The 8,565-nt window shown below is 37.4% G+C and overlaps 1 long non-coding RNA gene across 3 annotated transcripts; it reads right to left on the bottom strand.

The window, feature by feature from the left end:
• Positions 1-5,690: 5,690 nt before the first annotated feature.
• Positions 5,691-8,354, bottom strand: LOC141640668 (uncharacterized). 3 transcript variants are annotated; one of them, XR_012543106.1, is made up of 5 exons: positions 8,272-8,354; positions 7,787-7,849; positions 7,537-7,687; positions 6,285-6,415; positions 5,691-6,104 (listed from the first exon to the last, which is right to left on the bottom strand). It is a non-coding gene; the product is annotated as an uncharacterized LOC141640668 (long non-coding RNA). The 3 variants fall into 3 exon arrangements; XR_012543107.1 differs by having other exon boundaries at positions 5,691-6,114; XR_012543105.1 differs by having other exon boundaries at positions 5,691-6,415.
• Between the last annotated feature and the right edge of the window lie 211 nt (positions 8,355-8,565).

Raw genomic sequence — 8,565 nt, forward strand, 5'->3', positions numbered from 1 at the left:
GGCAGGAACTGACGAGGTCCTCGAGTCCAGGCTTTGGGGACAAGCTAGTCAGGCAGCTGTAGTTGTGCCGCCACATCCACCCTATCAATGGCCACCGCAACAAGATCCTCCTGATATACAGAAAGAAGAGATTGCGGAGCTGAAATATTTGTTGGAAACACTTACATTCCAAGCACAAGAAAATGATAGACGCACTTTTTCGCGATTTGATAAGCTCGAGTCTGAAATTGCTGAGTTAGCAGCTGATATACAAGAAGAAGAGATTGCGGAACTGAGGTCTTTAATGAAGACACTTGTATCCATGAGGCAAGAGAGTGATAGACGTATGGAAGCTCAATTTATTGAGTTGGAGTCACAAATAGCTCAGTTAGCAGCTGAGTCTGATAGTTGGCAACCAGAAGAGGTATACTTTGCTAAGAGCGGTTCTTCCCATGAAGAAACCGTGTTGCCCAATGCTGAAGATGATTTGTATGACTCGGATGACGAATTTCTATCATATTTCACTGCCTTACGCGAGGATTTCAGCGCTGTACAAGAAGAATCACTCGATCGAGTGACTTATATTTGTCGATCGAGTGAATTTCCAGAAGAAAATTCTCGATCGAGTGATATTTCTACTCGATCGAGTGAAAATCAGGAAGAAAAAGCTCGATCGAGTAATAATTCTGCTCGATCGAGTGAGTTGGCCAGCGAGAGCATTGATACGTCATGTGGGTTTGATTTAGATGACGATTTTGATGATCATAATGGATACGGTGAGTCTCCCCTTTTCAAGGCCGAGCTGGATGCGCTTGAGGCTGAGATTTATGGGACGAATTCCACTGAGGGCGACGAAAGGACAGCTGAGTCGGTATTTGCTCCTAGCACGGATGAGGTATTACATTCTTTTGTCAATGATTCCATTGAGAGCAACTTACCTGAGGTAATTAGCGATAATTTTATTATTGTTAATATTCAAAGTACGCTACCTCGTTTGACTCGTGCTATTTCTTTTAAAGCTATACCCCCTCCCATGTGGACGCGTAATTTAACGATTTTTCGCCGTCCTTATCATTTCAATCTCGTTAATCTGAAACGGGACCCTAATATATCGTCTATTGCTCCCGCGCTCCTATATTTTGTGGATAAATTTAGGAGCTGTCATAGGAAGTTTGTTAGACTTAAACGGTTGTTTAATTTTATTTCCTATTTCTCTATTCCACTGTGGTGCTACTTACATTTTTGTGTAGCACATGCGCAGATTTATGATTTAATGCTGCGCGCTTTGAGCCTTTTTGATTATGACTAATTTAGAGAGGCTCGAAGAAAAAGAAGGTCGAGCTGGGACCTATCTGAAGCTAGCGCTACCCGGGAGGCAACCCGGAGACTTTATTTTACTTTTTATTTCATTTCAGTTGTAATAAATGGTTTTCATACCATAAACTATATCAGTATGCTTGCTTTGTCAGTTTTGCGGGCTATTTTTATTGCGTTTTGCAGGAATACACTGAGAATCACTCGATCGAGTACTTTTTGTACTCGATCAAGCATTTCCAAAAAAAAAACAAAAAAAAAAAAAAAAAAAAATTACTCGATCGACCACTATTCCTCTCGATCGAGCTGTTTTGGACGCCCATTGCTTGGATTAGCTTCTTGTGACGATGTTTCGGAGCTATTAGTGACCTCCCACGTTGCTGGCAGGTTTGGGGAGGTCCCTTATTCGCGCAATCTTGTAAGTTTTCCGCATTTACTCTCTTTCTCTTTTAGTTTGCGTTTCCTTTCCATGTTTTGGTACAATGGGGGCATTGTACGGTTTGGTTTGGGGAGGTTATGCATCCATATCTGTGTCTGCATCTTGTTTTTATTGCATTTCTGTTATCATATTTAATTTATGTATTGCATTGTTTTTTTTATTTTCATATAAAATTTAAAATCTCATAAAAATTGAAAAAATTAGAAAATTTCAAAAATTTCACGTCTATTTTAGCATATAGGTTGAGTCGGAACGGTGGATTTCAGTGATGAAATTGCACTATTATTTGTCTTTCTGGTTAAGCCCTGCATTAAACTGTTATCTTTTAGCTTTGTCTTTTTCATGTCTACGAGTTAATGTTAAATTTAACTGAACGAATAGACTTTACCTGAAATTTTGGCAACCTACTTATAATTTCTAAGGATTAGAGCCTTATAAACTGGTGTCATTTGTGACCGGTTTCATGTAGGATTGTGAGTAGTATACTCCTTGCATAACATGTTCATTAATTTGCACGTATATGAAATTCAATTGCTTTTTGCCTGCATACATTCGGGTTAGTGGTTGGTGTCACATGCAGGGAGGTGCTTACAATTTCCTTTTCTTTCATTTTTACCCATTTAACTCCACATTAGCCAAATTTGCCTATTGACCCTTAGCTACATCCAAATTTAGCCTGCCTTGTCAAGCTAGTTTAGTGTATGTTTTGCGGTATATATTTCATTGTGCCAAGTTTGGCTCGTATTCTGTTGATTCGGAGTTGGTAATTTATGAAGAAAGGGAGGGTGATGAAAAAAGACGAGAAAAAAAAAAAAGAAAAAAGCAGGAAAAGAAAAGCAAAAAAAAGGGCGTGATGAAAAAAATAGAAAGAAAAAGAAAAAAAAAAGATGTTGTTTGAGACGGTTTCACTCCTATGCTTTATTTACATTTATTGAGGAGTATTTTCAGTTCGGTTTGGTGAGTTTTGTGCCAATTGAAGGGCATATGTGCTTATTTCATAATTGAGTTGGAGATGGATGTTGTCATATGGTTCTGTTTAGGTACTAGCTTGATCACCTATACCTCCACATTCCCATGAATGTTTTGCCTTTTCTTACCCATTGCCTCACTTTACCATATTTTTGTAAGCCCTCGGCTGTGACAGGACCTTGTTTGGTTGGAATGTGTGTACGGTAGTTAGAATTGTCTATCATATTAGCTGCATGCATGTTTATGTGGGTCGTAGTCTAGGTGAGCAACTATTTTTCTTTCTCTCTTACATATATATGTTCACCCTTTGCTTCATGAGAGAAGAGTGACCCGTGAGAGTCCGATTTTAAAGGTCTTGCAAGGTCGACGGTTCAGCTTTATTATAGACATCTTACAACTCGTTTGCATTTGACTATTTGCTATAGGTGTTAGTTTGCTGCATTAAATTGGTTTAAGTGGGCATTTGTAGCTAGCTCTGAGTTATCTTTTCTGTTCCGTTAGTTGCATTTTAGTTTACTCGAGGGCGAGTAAAGGTTTGGTTTGGGGAGATTTGATACGTGCATTTTATATAGTCTTTTTAGCCTATTTATGCACGTATTTCTACGCTTTTATCGTAGCTTTATGCTACGAAATGCCCCGAATATGCTACTTTGGGATATTTTGTCTTATTTGCAGGAATGAACCATAAATTAGTGAAATCAAGCCTTTTACCGTCCGTTTATCATACATTTGGAGGAAGAATGAATTTGGAGCTGGAATGTAGCTATTTTGAGATGCGCAAAGAAGTAAGATAGCTAGGCGAGCAAAGGAAGAACTTCAAATTGCTAGTGCCTAATTTTGAGAGCCATATCTCGAGTTCTACAACAGATATTCAGGTGATTCCAACTGGAGATGAAATATTGTCCTCTTAGCTTTCCAACGCCACCGGAATCACCCTGTTTGCCCAAGTAACGAAGAAATGGCAGCCGTTTGAAGTTCAGTGCGCAAAGTAGGAAAACTGTTGCTGGAAAGTACTCGATCGAGTAGAATTTTGTTCGATCGAGTCCTTTTTCTACTCAATCGAGTAGTTGCATTTATTGATTTACTCGATCGAGTAGATTTTCTACTCGATCGAGTGGTTTAAGCTTTAGTTTACTCGATCGAGTGGTTTTAAATCACTCGATCGAGTGGTTTCTCTTACGGGCTTGGGCTTTTAGCTTAAATCCGTCATTAGGTTGAATAAAATCCTATTTTTCTTATAAATAGGAAGGGGAGACGTCATTTGTAACTCTCCCACACACAATACACTATTACTTTGCTCAAGTTACTTTCTTTCCGGATTTATTTCAAAGAATTACTTCTTTCCCTTTCTTTTCCTCCTTAATTTATGTTTATGTTTATTACTTCTTCTCTATTTCTTGTTCTTGCTTATTTAATTATGTCTAGCTAATTCCTTTAATATGTTAGGACTAGGGAAACCGTGGTAGCAATATGTTAGGTTCGACATGATTAGATTAGTTTTGCAACAAGAATTGTATTAAGCAATATAATTGTGATTAGGTTGAATGAATGCATGCAGGAGACCGATTTATTTAGTTACCCCCGACCTGGATCGAAAGATTCGAAGGGAAGGCTTGCTTAATTACAATAGGTGATACCTAATTAGGGCAAAAGCTAAGTTAGGGAGACCCTAGGGCGATTAGAGACCGAAAGGGTATAATTGTAGGTTTAAGGACCGAAAGGTGACGACCTCGCTCTTCTTATCAATAATTTAATCGACTCAGTTGACCTGATAGTGTAGCTGCCACGGTAGACAGATTCCTAGCATATTTCTCTCCTTTATCTGATTTACCCCCGTTTTTCTTCATTATTTTCTCTTGCCTTAATCTATTTAGTTTAGTCAAAACAATCAAAACCCCCAATTGTGACATTAGACAGACCGAAATAGACAAGTGAATAGTGACCGCCTCCCTGTGGAGATCGACCCTACTTATCGCTAGCTTCTGTTAGTTATATTTAGGTATTTATTTTTGGTACATAACGACCGTATAATTCATGATCAATGACGGAAGGCAAGCCCATTCCCCACAAAAATATCCAAACACAGAGAATCGACCTCTCACCATTGGGAACATTCCCGCTGGCACCTTCACCATCCTCGAACGAAGGACAGCAAAGAACCAATAAGTCCAAGCCAAAACAAATGCGAAGGCCAAAACAAATGCGAAAGCCAAAACAAATGCGAAAACCAAAGCCAATGCGAAAGCCAAAACAAAAAACAAAGTCCAAAAGCCATTTACTCGGGGCCAAAGCAAAAGGCCAAAATCAAAGGCCCAAGCCAATATCCATTCACCCGAAGCCAATGCGAAAGGCCAAAATCAAAGGCCCAAGCCAATATCCATTCACCCGAAGCCAAAGTGAAAGGCCAAAATCAAAGGCCCAAGCCAATATCCATTAACCTGAAGCCAAAGCGAAAGGCCAAAATCAAAGGCCCAAGCCAATAGTCATTCACCCGAAGTCAAAGCGAAAGGCCAAAATCAAAGGCCCAAGCCAATATCCATTCACCCAAAGCCAAAGCTCAAGGCCAAAGCAAAAACCAAACCCAAAAGCAATTCACTCAAGGCCAAAGCCAAAGTCAAACTCAAAGCAAAAACCAAAGTCAATTCACTCAAAGCAAAGGGCAGAGCCAAAAGCTACTCACCCAACATCAAGGCCAAGACCCACTACTACAATATATGGCTTAGAGAACTGTTAAAATAAGCTTTAGAGAACGCCTTAGGACCGTTCTTTAGGTCTGTGTTCTCTAAAGTTTATAAAACGGTTGATATAGGCGTTTTATATTCCCAATCTTAAATGACAGTTTCATATGATGACCGTTCTCTATTCTCCATAGCAAAAGAAGCGCTGTGGCCTGATAACAGTTCTCTATTCCTAGGAAAAGAGAACGCTTGGGTCATCCCACAGTTCTCTATTAGTTAATTATTTTTCAAAAAAAAAAATTACAATACAAATTAAATTTTCTGCTGGAAATGATAATAGTTTTATATTGAAAAAAAATATAATGCGCAAACATACAATTTTCCCACGCCACTTGCCTACAGGTGTTAATAAAAATTCACATCAATTAGACAATTGCGCTACTAAAATCAAACTTAAAGCTAATGTCCCTTGAAAAAAAAAATTAAATGCTTCATTAGGGACATTTTACATTTTTTGCTCTGCACACACCGTTCCATCATCCGGACCAGCCTCGATCACACCTGCCCTTGGATCATGCTCAAGATTTGTGCCTTGAGCTCTTGCAACAGCATCAATGCCACTCGAGTAGGCCTCTCAACGCCTAAAACACTCACCCGAGCCTGGGTTCCTAGCAGCCATATATGATAATACATCGCCACTATGTTTCCACACCAAGAACATAAATCTGCAACCATCTTAGAACAACATAAACACACAGTCTAAAGACAGAATGCAAAAAAGATGTTAGTGTGAGCATAAATCAATGCTAAGCAAAAATCCCAGGTGGGCGTGTTAATCATCGCATTTTAAATTTTTAATATAGCACAGCAACTATTTGATATAAATACCCAAATAAAAGACTTACCTAATCCCCAATGTTACACATTCGGAGGTCTTGTAATGGAGTATATCATTCTTATCGACATTTTTCCTAAAATATAGTTAGACAAAAGAATCGAACATTGTCGGCTGCGCTGAATCCTTTGTAATGACACCCTATTAGAAATTAAGAAATTCGACATCATAAACATTAAGCTAAATATAACCGCTAGCTGAAGAGAATATTTTCATAAACCAAAACCATTCTACTGGTAGCATAAAGCTTCTTGATCCATGATAAAAAGAAAAGAAAAAAAGTAGTAATTATACAAACAAGAAAATAAAAATAAAAATAAATGAGTTGGTCACAATAAGCTCTGAATAATCATGTGGTTCACTAATCCAAACATTCCTCTAATGTTTGAGGTGATATTTTGGCAATATAGACAGGTAACTAATTACATTAAACACTATCAAGGCCATTCTGAATCAAATATAAGCATTTCTATCATGATGAAACGAAAGAGTATACAGCGTATGAAATCATCCCAAAACCAAAACCTCCTACCGTCCCATGTACAAGAATGAGACATTAATTCAAACACAACAGAGCTTCAATATGAACATGATGCAACAAGCCTATACATAATAATTAAAGAAGAAAACAAGTAAAATGACGACAACTCAATACGAAATGAATAAAAAACTAGGACGATTTATAGAAGAAATTGATTCCTCAATGTTATCTTAGGAGAAATCAGCATGCACGAAACTCAAGTTCTGGTGGGAAACATATTCCAACAAGACTCATCTAACTACATAAAACTCATCCTTTACTAAGACAAACAAGAGTTATAGTGTTATACCTTTCGCTTCAATCACAACCTTAATTTTGACCAATTCGTCATGAAAATCTAAAGAGATGGCAACAATCCTACTGCTTTTTTCATCTTTAAATAACAATTCACATCATTACTCAGGATTAACCATCAATCCATATCAGTCCTGCTAGTTAATTTAACCGCTTAAACTCCAGACCTCGCAGTAGAATTAAAAGCAAAAGCGCAATAACCAGAAAGAGGAAATAACAGATGATGCTTAATTTAGTACTCCGTAATAGAAAATGTACATTATGCTTAATCAAAGAAAATTGTAAAACATAATAACTAGGCTTGTGTACAGACATCCAGGGACTATACTTCTTCAGTTCTTCTATTACATCAACAAGAACAACCAAAACCAGAAGATAACATTCTATTACTCGTACATCAAAATAACAAACAAATTTAGGGTTATACCTCTTCTCCTTTTTGTTATAAGCCCAGTTCTCCTAATATTCCAGCACACTGATGCATAAAATTTCAAAGCATTGCCTCCGTTAAATACCTTGCTCGTGCAAATACTCAACCTCATTTAAGACCGTCCTAAACTTATCCGACTCATTTTTACCTACATGGTTTGTGTTACACATTTACCCTTCATAAGCAACATTTAATTAACAACATTAAAAAGTAAAAATAAAACTTTATTGCAAATTGAGTTACTGACATCAATGTATTTGGAATGAAGATTTCTCCAAACAACTTCATCTTCTTCTTCTCGTCCTCTTTCCTGATTATTAGCATTAACATTATTTCGATTAGAATCAATGAAATTCCAGTTCTCAAATCGTTTTACTCAAATGAACGAACATCAAAGCACAAGTTTTAGTTTCCGCCTTTATCAAAATCGACCTGATTTCAATGTTTTGTTCAAAATCTAAGTTTAGAACACTAAAATTAACAGTTTGGAACATCTTAAGCACTTAATTATACAATAGATCATCAAAACATCGATTATATACAAAATCCTCAATTCAATTAGAAACCCTAATTTACAAACAATTAACTCTACTCGAATTTTTGTGTAAAAGTTAGCCTAAAATTAAGTAACAATCTCAGTCAACAAACAGTAATTAATTTTGAAAAAGATAAATCACATTCAAAAGCAAGTAATAATTTCACTATTCTAAGAGAGGAAAAATGTGAACTTACGGATGGCGGTGTAAACTTGTTTACTGATGTGTGAGCCTTATTGGGCGGTGATGGCGGTCGGCGGTGGTGGTGGGGGTGGTGGTGGGGGTGGCGGTCGGCGGTGGACTGATGCGATTGAATTTGATAAAGGGGAATTGAATAAAGGGCGAAGGAAGGAGAAAGGAGGAATGGTACGAGGGGAATTAGAAAGACGTGTTTGAAGATAACGTGGCCTATGGGGACACGGGATTTCTGGGTTTTAGTTTTTCTTTTTTTTAATTTATTATTTTAATATTTTAATGATAAGTTTAGATA

Source organism: Silene latifolia, unplaced genomic scaffold (assembly GCF_048544455.1).
Source record: "Silene latifolia isolate original U9 population unplaced genomic scaffold, ASM4854445v1 scaffold_96, whole genome shotgun sequence".
NCBI classification, from domain to species: Eukaryota; Viridiplantae; Streptophyta; class Magnoliopsida; order Caryophyllales; family Caryophyllaceae; genus Silene; species Silene latifolia.